The 15,066-nt window shown below is 41.7% G+C and overlaps 2 protein-coding genes across 9 annotated transcripts in view; both read left to right on the forward strand.

The window, feature by feature from the left end:
- The first annotated feature begins 3,581 nt into the window (after positions 1 to 3,581).
- The window catches only part of LRRC8B (leucine rich repeat containing 8 VRAC subunit B), a 77,434-nt gene continuing 65,949 nt past the window's right edge, over positions 3,582 to 15,066 (forward strand). For 6 of the 8 annotated variants that reach the window (XM_078332385.1, XM_078332384.1, XM_078332386.1 and 3 more), the window contains exon 1: positions 4,133 to 4,262. The gene's annotated coding sequence lies outside the window, so the exon portion shown is untranslated. Of the gene's footprint in view, positions 3,834 to 4,132; positions 4,263 to 15,066 lie in introns of those variants that run through there. The other 2 variants (XM_078332388.1, XM_078332387.1) reach the window with 1 other exon arrangement.
- LOC128928213 (uncharacterized) overlaps positions 4,133 to 15,066 on the forward strand; it is a 63,885-nt gene continuing 52,951 nt past the window's right edge. Inside the window, exon 1 of the mRNA XM_078332390.1 lies at positions 4,133 to 4,262. The gene's annotated coding sequence lies outside the window, so the exon portion shown is untranslated. The remainder of the gene's footprint in view (positions 4,263 to 15,066) is intronic.

The raw sequence follows: 15,066 nt of genomic DNA on the forward strand, positions 1-15,066 counted from the left end.
ATATCCAACTCACCCTGTCTTCGAAGTCTCACCATTGAGCTCATTCTCCAAGGTTATTGTCAGAATTTGTCCCAGGCCCAAAGTAAACTCATTTCAAGTCTCCACAACATGTCAGAAAAACATGACGAACTGTTTAACCAAAAACAAATAACTAAAAATTCCTCATCAACAGTAACATGCTCAATCATATACAGCTGAAATAGGGGTATTCTGGCCAACTTCCTGAGAATGCAAAATTATGGGTGGCCTTGATTCATAGACTTTGCTTCTTTATTTTCTGATCTGACACTTCATTAGAACAAACTTGAACCATGATGCTGAGGCAAAATTTAAACATACCATGGCCGGGCATGGTGGCTCACACCTATAATCCTAGCACTTTGGGAGGCCGAGGCAGGTGGATTGCTTGGGCTTAGGAGTTCGAGACCATCCTGGCTAACATGGTGAAACCCTGCCTCTACCAAAAATGCAAAAATTAACCAAGTGTGGTGGCAAGTGTCTGTGATCCCAGCTACTTGGGAGGTTGAAGTGAGAGCATCACTGGAGCTCGGGAAGTTGAGGCTACAGTGAGCCATGATTGCACCAGTACACACTAGCCTGGATGACAGAACAAGACTCTGTTTCAAAAAAAAAGTTAAAAAAAAGAAAGGGTATACCACTAAAGAAACATTTTAATTTAGAACCCTGAAGGTGAACTTCCTCATACCTCTGCTTAGTATGATTCTCCCTTGGTCCTGCACCAACCTCAACTCCACTGTAGGAGGCTGTGTTCTCTCTGGGTATGCCTTCTCCATCAGAGTACAGTATCTTTAAGAAGAGAAATTACTATATTTATCTTGGCATTCTCCCTCACCTCTGTCAGGTACTCAGTGCTTTTTAAAATGTGTTGTAGGCATTCAATGTTTAATTAATAGACATAAATTCAATGTTTAATAAATCAGTGTCTTTAAATAGAGGATTTTCATTATCATAAAGTATTTTTCAAATACTAAATTGGAAAAGAACTTTAGTGCTGGATAATACTGTCTTCCATTAATCCTAAAAATTTTCTCAAGACTCAGAGAAAAGCAAACTCTTACCAAGGTGGCCACACGGAGCATATAGCTAAATGTCAATGTCAATGAGGGATCTTCTTTAAATTTTGGTTGTTTTTCAGGGAATCAGCCCAGAAGACACCTGCCAAACCCAAGAGTTAGGTGTTTATTTCATGTGGGCCATGGAATTCAACCACCAGATGACCAAATTGTAGTGACTGTTTCATTTTCTATTATTTGTGACTTTGCTCGTGTCACTGCATAGAAGAACTGGCCACACTTGCTGTTCATTCTCATCCCCTTTATCACCTGAGTATAAAGACCCTACCCTGAGGTATTCTTGAATTATCGTAGAAACAGAATATTTTCATACTGGCTTCTTCACCAGATTCTCAGCTTGCCAAAAAGAGCCAGGGGGGTGGGTTGGTTATTTTAAGATACAGTTTGGGACAGATAAGGCAAAGGTAAAAGATATATTCCTTATAAATCCTGCTCCTGTTTCAAAAGTTTAAGTTTCCTTCTCTTCATAATAGATTTCCTGACTAATTTCACCCATGTTGTTCAATCTTCATGTCCTTTGAGCAGACAGACGATACCCTTGATGGTTTTTTGTGTTCATCTAAGTTGTAGGCTACTGGGATCAGGGACCGAGTTTTATACTTCTTTGGTATCACCTATGATGTCTAGCACACTGCTGGGCACATAATAAGTATTGTGGGGGGGAAAACAAAACAAAACAGAATCTCTGGATCCCAAAATCACTATGCCAAAGGGAAAGTTAAGCTTAAGAACTGAGTCACTCAAAAAAATGCCTTCTTTTGTTACAAGGTAGCTGCAACAATAGAAGGCCCCAGATAGCCTCCCTCACAAACTGTTCACAGTGAAATTCCTTGCGGATCCCCAAATCTTTCACAGAATGCATACCCCTCCTATAAATTAGCCCTAAAAGAGAGTTCTGTTGAATCTCACTCTGACAATAAGTTAACAACTCATCTTCACAGGTATGGTATAAGGACCAGACTAGAAATCATCTCTCTGCCCACTCCAAGACAAATTCATAATTGACTCCCCCACCTATTTTCATGTTTATTTTATGTAAAATGTAGATTTACTGAGCATGAAAGGGAGATATAATCACTGTTCCTCTACCACCCCCTACTACCCCCTGCTTTCACATGTAAAATGTGAATTTACTGGGCACTAATCAAAGCCTCACAACAATGTAACCACTTGCCTCATTGCCTACTCTCCCACTTCCTTTTTTTTTCTTTTCTCCTTCCCCTCCGGCTAGCTCTTTTCCCTTTAAATATTGAAGTCCTCAAAAATGCTCTTTTTAAAGGCACAAACCACAGATGTTCCCTTATCTGTGCTTTTACTGGGGAATGTTCTCAACCTTTGCAAAATAAACCTCTAAAACAGTTGAGACCTGCCTGTCATTTTTTGGTTTACAGTGCTTAAAATCCATGATGGAATTTTTAATCACTATTTTAGACTTGGGTGAATCTGACTGTGGAAGTAGTAACAGAGTCTTTTAGAATTTTCTTCTATCAGAATTAATTAGAAAGTCCCTGAGAGAATTTCAGATACTCCTGTAAGGATCAAACCCTAATTGAAATTAGACTGACTGGTAGACATCCAGTGTGTCACACATATAAACTCAATAAAAATATATAGAATGACCAAGTGAACAAATGTTCTTTCAGGTTTTCCTTCAAGACTCAGAAAGAAGATATCTGCAATCCCAGAATGGACTGAGTGAACAAGTAAAGAACAGATCAGTGACACAAAGACAGACTTCTTTTTCCTTTTCGGGGTGACTTAAATTGTAGTCCTAATCTGAACAGTGCGAAACACAACTCCATCTCATATAACTTGATAGTTCATTTGCTATACTCCCATTTACACAAACTGCTCAGATGCTCCAAATGCTGAGTCTGTTCGTCTTCATTCTATTCCTTTGGGAGATGTCAGTACAAAGTTGTTTTTTCTTTCTTTTTTTAATGGAGATGTAATCGCCATAGCAACTAAAAGATATAAATCGTGCCTAATTGAATCATTGTGCTCGAGATAATGGCCAGGGCAGAGACTGAGTTAAAACTGGGGTGAGGGTGAGAGTGGGGAAATGCTTGAGAATAAAACTATTTATGTCCCTAGAATGTCTGGGTTTGGATTAACTCTGTTTTGTAAGGAATACTATTGAAATGCAGGGCCACTAGGAGAGAAGCAGGTGGGGCAGTAGCTGAGATGTCTCGGCAGTTGTTACGCAGTGAAAGGCAGGTTACAAGTATAGGGACAGCCTCTCTGCCATGTAGTCCCCTCCCTATCCTGAGAATAAGAACATTTGAGAGAAGCCAATGGTATTGGAGGCCCAGAATCTAACTTAAGCCGCTTAGTTGGTACAACTGTAAACCCTCCCTCACCGGGGCTGGGCCCTGCAACCTTTCTAAGCAGGGTAAAGAAAGGTAAGGGGACTTCCATGTCGAAGCGGTGCCGAGCTTTTCCTCAGGGCCCAACACGCGTAATATAAACGCCAAGTTACTCAGAGGCGCACACGTGAGAAGGCTGGGGCCCGACACACGCGGTGTACTACCGAAGTCACCAGGGTAGCGCGCTTGGGGGACACCCCGAAGCCCCTCTCCCTCCCGCCTCTAGAAAGCAGCCCCCTCTCTTTTCAGCTCCTCCGCGGGGCGTGTGGCTGCGCGCTGCTTCCTGCGGACCCAAGGCTGGGCGAGGGGGCCGCGGCGGCCACATGGTGCGCTCGGGGAGATGGCAGCTGCGCTTTGTTTCCAGCAGCGAGAGGTGAGTCACCGGCTCGCGCAGCCCCAGGGTTGAACAAACGCTCCGGCCCAGGCAGCTGGAAAATTCACAGCGGGAGCAGCTACCAAAGCGGCTGCAGCCTCTTCCTCCTCTTCCTCCTCCTCCTCCGCCGCTGCTACCGCCACCGCCTCAGTTGCCGCCTCCGCGTCCTGCCTCCGCCCAGTCCCCTCCTCCTCCACCCGCGAACTAAGTCAGCGGTTCGCGCCGCCGCGCGCCCATTGGCCGGCGGAACGCGCCGCGTCACAATGGAGCCGGTCGGAGGCGGCGAGCTGGGCAGCGCCGGGGCTTCCCGCTGAGCCCGCAGCCGCTGGCAGCAAGCGAAGTGCGGGCGCGGGGCCGCCGCCTGCGCGCTCGGAGCGGCCCGGGAGCAAGCCGCAGGCAGCGCGGGCGCCCGGGGCTGGAGTCGCGCAGGTAGGTCGGAGCGTGACACCCGGGTTCCAGGAGAGGGAGTCGCGCCGACAGAGGTGGTGGAGGGTTACGGGGGCGCAGCAGGTAGGGCTGGCCGAGCAGGTGCTGTTACCTGTCCATGCCTCACCTGTGAGGTAGCTGCGGGCCGGCTGCGCGGCTGGAGAGACGAGTGGCGGCTTCGCTCTGCTCCCTGCCTCCGGGAGAGAGGGAGCCCTACGCGGAGAGGACCTCTCCTGTGTGCTGGGGTCTTTTGGGGCAAGAGGAGTGGGCGGCCGCGCCGAGGCGGTCTCCTCTCTCTCCCTGGCAGTCTCCGCGCTGCACCTGAGCGTGAGTCCTCCGGGCCGGGCGGGAAAGGGGTTCCGCTTTCCCACGCTGGCGTCTCGCTCCAGGTGAGCGCAACTCCCCTGAGGGTTCCCCCATTTGGTCGCTCTCTTTTGCCCCCTGCCCTGGCGCTGTTTGTTGGGAAATAGTTTATGCTCCTGGATACTCGTTGTTTGCCTGTAATTTGGTGGTGGAGTTGATTTGTTTGAGAGAGAAGGGGCAAGCGATCCCAATTTAAAAAGAAGACTCGAGAGTTTTCCCTGAGCTTAGTTGAGCAGGTGCTGAGAGGTCAGAAGGGAGGAGGCTCAGTGTTGGCTCATTAATCTGTGTCCTCAACTGACTTCCTAAAGTCCATAGATTGCCTTTAGTCAGATGACATTTATGGAAGACTTTTTTCTTTGTGGTCAAAAAGACTCCCCTCTAAAAGAACAAAACCGACATGTGAACTTCCTTGAATAAATTCACCTCGCCTAAAGGCTTAAAACAAACAAAACACCCCACTGGTAAAATATCAGTATGAACATTTTAAATTGTAAATATGTAGCCAAATTAAAATAGGCAGTTAGTTCAGAGTATATTAAGAAGATATTAAATAGCATGATCCTTTTTTAAGAGACTTAACCTATTTGGAAATGATATAATGGTCTTTACAGAACACCCCAGAATGTAAAAACGTGTCTTTATCAGATGGTTCTGTCCCCTAAACCTAAGTATAGGAGTGAGCATGGAAAAGAAGTCAAACTGCAGTATAATTTTTTGAACAATTCCAGTACCCTCTATGTGTACGGGTTACTACTGAGAAGCCCAAATGCTCTTTGTTTGTGTGTGTGTGTGTGTGTGTGTTTGAAACAGTCTCGCTGTATTGCCCAGGCTGGAGTGCAGTGGCGTGATCTTAGCTCACTACAACCTCCGCCTCCTGGGTTGAAGTGATTCTCCTGCTTCAGCCTCCCAAGTAGCTGGGACTACAGGTGCCCGCCGCCAGGCGTGACTCATTTTTATATTTTTAGTAGAGGCGGGGTTTCACCATCTTGGCCAGACTGGTTTGGAACTTTTGACCTCAAATGATCCACCCATCTCTGCCTCCCAAATTGCTGGGATTACAGGCGTGAACCCAAATGCTCTTTGACTTGTGGGTGCTGGGGTGATTTTCTTTTTCTCCTGGCTTTCCTTGTCAGCAGCTCTACTCAGAGAATATAAAATGACAGCCAACCCCCCAGGTAATTGGGTCTGTGTAATTTTAGAATATAAGCCCTAACATGTCTGATATTTCTGTAAGCTAAAAAGAGGTCTTTTCGTTCTGGTAGAGAATGAGGGTGATGTTGGCAATTGAGTGCACCCTTGGGTCATGGCATTTTCCTTATACCTAGTATCCCCAAAAATATTTTTAAATCTGCATGTTGGAATTAAGTTTACTGTTCTTTGATACATGTTCTCTTTTTCTTTAATTGGTAAGGTGTTCCAACATGTTCAGCCTATTATGAATCTTTCCACATTTTCAATTATTTCATTTGAGTAGTTGAGATTTGCTTTTTTAAACCTCTTCTCTACCACTATCACCATTCCCCATTGCTATTTTAATTTTCAGAATTCTCACCAACGGTAATTAAAATGAAAAGGGGCTTAATAAACTTAAAGGATACTAAGCCCTTCAAGTTTTTTAGACTAATCTATCTTTTTCCTGCAGTGGCCTGAAATTTGTCATTTTTTGTTGTTTTTTGAAGTTGAAGAGGGAAAATATTTTAAAATTTAGGACATCCTTGCTTTAGCCAAGGTTTTTCTTATAAACAAGGGTTTTTGTTTTAGTTTTCATATTCTTCTAATAGTATCTCTTTTATGTTTTCTGGATTTTTTACTATTCATAGTCTATTTAATCCAGTCCCTGATTTTCATTTGGTGTCTCTAAAGTTGAATTATCTAATTTTACTCTTATTTCTCCTTCTCAGCATCCCTTCTGCCATACACTGATATTAGAAACGAAGGCATTCTGATTCTGTCATGTTACTACACACTTGGTGGAATGATTTGCATCCTTTTGCATGGAGCAGTTCCCCATTGCTGTCTGACTCCCAGAGCACTGTGTACATCAGTAAACAGTGTTGACCTCTGACCATTCAAGAGAAATTTAGGAGACCCAATAATAGCGTGGAATTTACTTAACCATTTGTAAAATGCCTTCTAATTTGTGTCATGTCTGTTTTCATATTGCGGCCTTTTATTGCTGTGGCTTACTTTCATTTTATTCCCCATCTGTATTTTCTAAACTTCCTACATGCCTTTATTATTAATTTCTCTGGTGTTTAAAATAATCCCTTTGGCAGACATAATAACCTATTTTTCTGATCATTAAGATTGATCTTAAATAAAATTAGGCCTAGCTCCAATCAGGGATCTCTCTCCTAAGTTCGTATCACTGTGGTTCATTTAGAAATTAAACAAAGGGTAACAATAAACTCCCTGTTCTATGACTGCCTTTCCTTTAGGATTCTACTCAATTGCAACACTATTTACATTTACTCTTTCAAAGCTGCTGTGAACCTGAGTAAAGGAAATGAATAAAAATGAGTTGTCAGGGTTTCAACCTTGACCTTTCCTTTTCACCTTTTTGACCTTTTTTTGCTGTTTTTGATATGGGTCATATAATTCTGCTTCTTTCTTTCTAGACTGTCTCTATTTAAACTTCATCTCTTGCTTTTTAAAATTTCACAGTCCCTTTAAATTATTTCTTCGTGTCTGTCATCCTGTGGCCATTTCCAGGTCTCCATTCTGCAATGTCTATTCTTCAACTAAGAAGCACAGCATCTTTCACAGAAGCTGCCAGCTGCACAGCTTCTATTTCTTTTGTGTATCCAGCTCCATGTAGGTGACTAAGGTCTTCCTCTGCTCATCTCTGATAGAGACCACATTCTTTATTGTCAAGTAGCAGATATTTTTTATTCTTTCTCAGGTAGCAGATTTAAGAGCATATTCAAACCTTCCTTATTTTCTTCTGTCAAATTCCTTTTCAGCATTTTGAAACAGTTTTTTTTCCCCCAAAATCTCTTGCAAATTATAAGCAAGAGTTTTTCAAGAAGAGAACAAACTTTGCAGACTGACAGGCCTGATTCTGAACTCTTTGCCATAACTTCGGATGAGTTGTGGATTAGTTAAAATTAGTTGCCAGTTACAGAGACTGCAAATAACAATGGCTTGGTCAAAATGATGTTTGTTTCTCTTTCACATTAAAAAAAACTTGCAGAGTGGCAATGTATGGCTAGTATGGTGGTTCTACTGTCTTTTGAGAACTAGGCTGATTCTACCTTTTGGATCATCTGTCATGTATAAGATGAGACCCTCAGCTTCATGATCCCAAAATGGTGCTTCAGCCATCACCCCCAAGATCCAGGTAGCAGAAAGAAGGAAAGAAGGAAAACAGAAGGAGGGGAAAGGCAAGAGCCCATAGTCTCTGAAGGAAAATTCCTGGATGCCATCATATAGTTCTTGTTATATGTCATTGTCCATGACCTCAGGTAGCTGGAATAGAGACTGGGAAATACTATCCTTATTCCAGATAGTCTAATTCCTAGCTAAATTAAAGAAAGAGGGAGGCTCAAATCCTTAGAAAAAAGTGGGGAGTTTTGGAGATATCCAAACACCATAGCTATCCTAAACCTCTTTTTTTCTTGATTAATACTGTCTTCTCACAGTATTCTTAGAATTAAAATAAATATGCTACCTGAAAGCATCTAATATAGTATCTGGCGTAATGCTGTTTATATTCCTCCTTATTTCTTTTTCTTGAATCATCTAGTTTCCCTGCTACTACATCACTGGCCCCCAAATCCCATTAATATTGTAAACACTGGGCACTTGGTGTTACCCGACTGCTATGTTCTGCCTTGAGATGGGAGGGAGATGGGGTTTTTGAGTGTCAGGGAGCAAGACATTATTACTCAATGTCAGCATTTATTCTTAGCTTAAAACCATAGCCAGTGAAATCAACTAGATCTGGACACAAATCCTCCCTCAGTATGTAACCATAGTCTCTCTCATTCTCAGTGTAAATGCTAATAACTGGCTATGAGGATTGAATGAAAAAAGTACATAATATAAAATATCAAAATACAGAATGGTTAATGATACAGAATGGTCAAGCCTTAACCTTCTTCAGCCTTAAATTATTTCTTGGCTGATCCACTCTCAGAAGCTAAACATTACTACCATTTAAAATATGTAACAGTATTTTTTTTTCAGTAGCTATTAAGCATCTAGTTTGTGCCAGGCACTGTGCTATATTTGGGGATGCAGTGATGGTGAACAAAAGTGCACATGGTCCCCACCCTCATGGAGATCTGGGACCATACTGAGGAGGACAGGTGAATCATTCACTCACTGCAAACAGATGAAAAGTTGTCACTGGAGGTTGTTATAAAAGAGACATATACTCACTGTGAAGGCATGTGCAAATGTCTTCTGCCTGGAAGCTGAATGATGACACTGGGAACAAAATTTGGCTAGTGAGCTGAAGTAACGGAAAGAGAAGGAGTATATCTTGAAATGAGCTCAGACATGACATGTGCCTACCCTTAGGCAGGGACCAGAATATGCCACAGGTTTCCATTCCAAAGGAGACATTTCAAAATGTTTGAAGCCATCTTTAAAAATGATATGTAACTTCTCAAAGTGAGACTCAGTCAGGAATAATGTCATTCTTAGACAGTTTCTTTGGGCTATATTAGCAAACTTCAAATACAGTTGCTGCCTTAATACAACAAGCAGATTCATCTGAGACAGGGTGCTGCAAAGTAAGATATTTTCATAGAAGGTCAGAGGATTGATCTGTCTCATCCTTAGGAAATGGAATTTGACACCATGTGGCTGAATGGGGAAAGACTGTTGGCAAAAAAATCAGTAGCCCATAAATCCATTGCGGAAAATGACCACAGGATGGGAATGATGTGTGTTTCAGAGGGTTGGGTGGCTGGACTGTGCATGGGATGGCCTTCTCAAAGCCAGTGGACAGCCCCAACAGCCAGTCCCTTTGTGCCTTTCAAATTTGCATGGACAGGAGCCAGCATGGCAGGGAGTGCTATTGGTGCATTAGAAGGTATCATTTCTCCTTGCCATGTCCTGCAGAGCTATTAGGGGAGTTTGTGGGGGGAATAATGCCTCTCTAATCCCTGTAACAGCCTTGGAGGATGGCAGAAAACACTCTACTCCATGCATCTTCCACGTATTGTGGTATCTTCCACGTATGGTGGTATGGCGTGAACAAGCTTTGGGGATGAAGCCGTCAGCTACTGCATTGCAGATTGTTCCTTGCTCTATAAATTTAAGGTAAATTCTGTTCATCTAAAGATTTAAATTCATTTCTCTTAGCAAAACTGAGTTTATTCCTGGCCCTATTTCAATGCTAAAATGAGCAGTCCTCAACTAAGCAATGACTTGTCTTTCAGAAGTATTTGTGGATCATATGGGGAAGTTTAAATTTTTCCCTGAAGGTTTGATAATTTGAGTCTATGAAACAAAGTGTTAATACACAGCTTCACAGGAAAAAAAAAGGTTTATAAATTTTATTATGTGCATATGTATGCACAGAAGTCATATAAAATATTTTTAAAACTTAAAGAAATGGCCAGATGGTTAATGTTTTTATACCATCTTGAGGTAACAGAAAGAACAGGGGCTGAGAGCATGGCTCAAACAGGTAATGGTGGTAAATCAGGTTATGGTGGCAAGACAGCTTATGGGAAGGAGAGAAGAGGCCCAGCTACCAAAGGTGGTCTTGTTATTTAGATGAACCTCTCTGATAGCAGCCCTCAGATAGAATAGATGGTAAATGTTTCTTTCAGACCTTTGAAGCTCTCAGACTCTCAGTTAATCTCTCCTAGATCCAGGCAGAGAAGGTGGAGCCTCAGAGAAAGCCTGGCTGCATCAATGCAGATATTCTGTGAATACAAATCTCCCCCATAAAAGACAGCGTTACAGGCCTACTTCTGTTTGCAGGCCCTCTGAGCAGCCATCTCAAAATATGTCAAAGAAGTATATTTTAGGGTCCAATATTTTGGTTTCCTTCCATCATAATGCAGTTTCCCAGAGGCACAGTGTTCTGCATGGTAGTCAGGTTCACAGGCAATCTCAAGAGTTTATGCTGGCCAGTGGTGCCCTGAGGTGCCAGAGTCTTTCGCCCACTCTCTCCCTGGAATCTCCTTGTAACTTGGACTTCCTGCTTTGAATTTGCCTGGGTATTTGCAGTTCCTCCCTCAGTGGCACAGCAAGCTCCTTCCTACCTCAGGGCCTTCTCAGTTGCTGTTCTTTCTGCCTGGAATGCTCTTTCCTTACGAATTTCACAACTACTTTCTGCTCAAGAGTCAGCTCAAATGTGACCTCAAAAATACCTTCCCCAGCCACCTTAGGGAAAGTACCCATACCCCCTACCCATGTTCCCATCATAGACTTTTAGACCTTGGTTTATTGTTTGCTTGCTTATTTATGCTCTCTTCCCCTCACCCCCACCAGAATATAGTTTCTGTGAAAGCAAGAACTTGGTCTCCCTTGTTTAACTGCTCTTAAGCCTGGTGTCAAAACTGCTGCATGTGATAGTAGACAAATAGTATTGCCTTGTTGATATGGTTTGGCTGTGTTCCCACCAAAATCTCATCCTGAATTGTAGTTTGTATAATCCCCACATAGAGATAACTGAATCATGAGGGCCGTTTCCCCCATCCTGTTCTTGTGATAGTCAGCCAGTTCTCACAAGATCTGAGAGATGCATTCCATCATGATTGTAAGTTTCCTGAGGCCTCCCCAGCCAAGCAGAACTCTAAGTCAGTTAAACCTCTTTTCTTTATAAATTACCCAGTCTCAGGTATGTCTTTAGTAGCAGTGTGAGAATGGACTAATACACCAATTAAGCATAAAATGGGGATAATAATATCCAGGTCACCTAACTCACAGAACAATTGAGGGCCCGGAATTAGTGGATTGAAGATACTTTCCTCAGAATTTGCTGTTCACCATTAGATTCTGTATTTTTTGCCAGCAGCAATACTATTTACCCAGTTATGTATCCCAAGAAACTTGGAATTCACTCTGGGCTTCTTGCTTTATTCTCCTCTTATAGGATTGGTAACCAATGGGTCTAGAGTCTATATCCTTCAGGTCCTTCTATCACAGACCTGTGATAGCTAGAGCATAGCTGTAGAGGGGCTATGGCATCCCATCATGGCCTGATTTAATAACCTTTAATGGCTCCCTTTGCCCCAGGATTCAATCCAAACACCATGGTGTGCCATGTGAGAAAATCTTCCTTTGTCTGGCTTCTGCGGCTCTTCAGCTTCATCTCTTGCCACTCTGTCATCTCTTTGTCCCCAGTGCATTCACCATGGACACAGTGTGCAGTCCCACCCCCATACACCAGCTGTCTTAAACTATTTGCAGTACAGGGAGGAAGGTTCTAGGTAGCCAGATGGCTTCATTCCATAGCTTTGTTCCTTTTCTTTATTTGGGATCCTCTTGACAAGCACATGACCATCTTTCAAGGCTCAGTTAAAGCATACCTCTTCTGAAAGACCCTTCCTGACACCTTCTCTCTGCCTCTCATCCTTACAGCTCCTCACTCTTCTGTGCCACTTCTGAGCTATTCCTGTTATCGTACCTTGACTAGAGAACAGGTTGGCCTCCTGGGTGCTCCTTCGTGATAAACAATGTATTTTGTTCATTTCCTTGGATTCCTGGGCCAGATGTCATACATGGCATACTGTGGGCATGCAGCGGATATCCAGGAGATAATTAGGGAATAAAACTTAACATAATTATTACCTAGTCTAGGGCTTCATTTCAATAATGTGCTTTTGACTGGTATTTGGCTAAAATCTTAAAGAATGTCTCCTTGAGGGTTGGAAGTAACAGGGTACATTATACATGCTGTTAACAGGTATCAGTTGAATAGCTAAAGTACTTTGTCTATGAGCTAGTGTTTGTTGAACATTTACTGTGTTCAGAATTCCAGATTTAGCAACTTGTAGGGGATGCTTGAGATGTCTTTTGTACTTTAATGAAATAATCCTGACTTTGGCTTTGTATTAGAAGTCAAAATTTTAGGTGGTTAACACAGGCGCTTGGCTTACAGGTAGTATATAACAGTATCTCTGAATGTTTTTGAGTGTCCTCTAAAAGGATTTTGAAAAATGATTTGTTGTCATACATTTTTTAAGTTAATGTCTGAAATTTTTCATCATCATTTTGAACAGTTGCAGATGGTTACGTTTCTAATACTGTAACTACTGGGTTTTAAAAATCACTCTTTTAAATGTACCCAATGGAAGTTAAATTAAATACCAAAGTAATTTGGTATCTCTCATCATCCATTTAAGAAACATATAAAAGTCAGGAATTTTACATAGATTGTTTTTTCTCATGGAGCTCATTTTATTCGTCTAGAAAACTTAATCCCAACGTAACACTGTTATATTTGAAAGTTTTTCGTTACCTTGTCTTACTTTCGTAACACACAAACACACACACACTCACTCACTCAGTATATTTGTTTTTTAAAAAAGTACTTGTATGCCAATAAGGCTCTAAATGTTGAATAACATTTCTTTTGAATTGTTATGATTTTTCACTAGTACGCAGTTGACCAGAACAGCACATATAATCAAAGCAATTGTTTCTTTTTAAATGGAAGTGCTTAAGAAATCTTGCCATATAAATCTATGGAAATGAAGTCAGTATAATTCCATTCTATCTTCTAAACTCCTGAGTTATATGCCAAAAGATATCTAGTGATTGATCACAAAAATTATTTTTCAGTGTTCTATTCTTGACAGTTTGATTAGGTCTTCTTCCAGTGTTGATCGAAGCAAAGAAATAGAAATTTTCCTCTGACTCCCAAAAAAGATTTTTCTCAGGCATGAAAGTCTTTCACTTTGTCAGTATCTGTAATCCTATGGGTATTTCAAATATGGCCTTCTGCTTGGGGCCCTGGAGATTTTTATACCCCAAGGCAGTGCACCATAAGCAGACTCCTGAGAAATAAGATATTTGCTTGCTTTTATACTTTAGTAAAAGGGTGACTTTGAAAAAGCGAAAAAGAATATGGCTGGAAAGAGCCAGCAGGGCAGTATGTATTTTGAAGGAGGTCCTCTTAGGCAGGGCTAATTGATCTGGAAGTAGATTCCACCAGATTGTCACTCACTCCAAATAAGACTCCCAAACCCCATACCCCAGATTGAAGATCGCTGGTTTGGATGCTAAAAAATATTTTCAGTCAAATTAGCTATTAACTCTTAGGTCCCTAGTAGACCAATTTAAAGATTCCCTCTTGGTGTACACAGGTATATCCAATAGGGAAAGAGCATGGTTAGAACACATCACTCTTTTGGAGCAAGGCTTGGTGGCTGGAGCCTGTAATCCCACCTACTCAGGAGACTGAGGTGGAATATGCAGTGAGCTATGATAGCACCACTGCACTCCAGCCAGAGTAACAGAGCAAGACCCTCTTCTATAAAAAACAACTGAAAAGAATATATCACCCTTATAAATATACTTAATAGAAACTAATTTGAACCAAAGTGATTTAATTACCATCATTCATTTTAAGAATGAATGAACAAACTCACCTAGAATAGTAAGAAATTATACACAATTGTTTGATATCCATTATTAGACTAGATACACAAAGAACATTTGTTAAAGATAACCGGACATTTGACTGGCAGTCATCTGGGTGAGTCAATGACTGGTTTCTAAACAAGTCTTAATCCCATCTGAAAAAAAAATGCTTAAGCATTTTATCAAGAAAGCTAATTTCTTGGAAGAGTTTGTGAATTCCAGCATGCCAAAAGGTTTGGTCCTAGGCTAGATTTGGGACATGTTTTTTTTCTCTACAGATAAATGCAATTGAGAGGGAGAGGAGTGGACAGCAGTTTGGAGTTGGGCCTGGCCATCACCTTGTTGAGTTGGGAGCCTTTCCTGGGGCCCTCTGGCTTTCTAGTTGTTCTGGTACTGTGTAAGAGGGTACTGTATAGCTGTCCCCTGCTCTATTGCCTTCATATAGCAAAACAACTTATATAGCAAATCTCTGCAGAAACCCCCCCAACACATCACTTACTATAGTAAACATTTGTCCACCACTGCTAACATATTAAGTGTTTATATTCACATTTATTCTCCTAATGACCTGCAGTAGGAGGGGCAAGCATTATCTCCATGATACAAATGTGGAAACTGAGTTCCTCAGGGAATATGTGGCTTATGTAAGTGAACTACACTGTTACCAGCTGATCTGGCACTTGAATCCTGACAAAGCAGCTTTTTCTATAATATATTGCTTGGCTCCTTTTCCAGGTGTATTATTTTAGAAAAATCTCTAAGGATTGGGAAACTTGTCTTAAAGTGATATTATAAAGACTGAGTTAGGTAAGTTCATAAAGTGCTTAGTAGAGTGCATGGCTCTTAGCAGGCCCTAGAGTTTAAAAAATAATAATAATGTATTTGAGTCTTTGTT

This window comes from Callithrix jacchus, chromosome 7 (genome assembly GCF_049354715.1).
Source record: "Callithrix jacchus isolate 240 chromosome 7, calJac240_pri, whole genome shotgun sequence".
Classification (NCBI taxonomy): domain Eukaryota; kingdom Metazoa; phylum Chordata; class Mammalia; order Primates; family Cebidae; genus Callithrix; species Callithrix jacchus.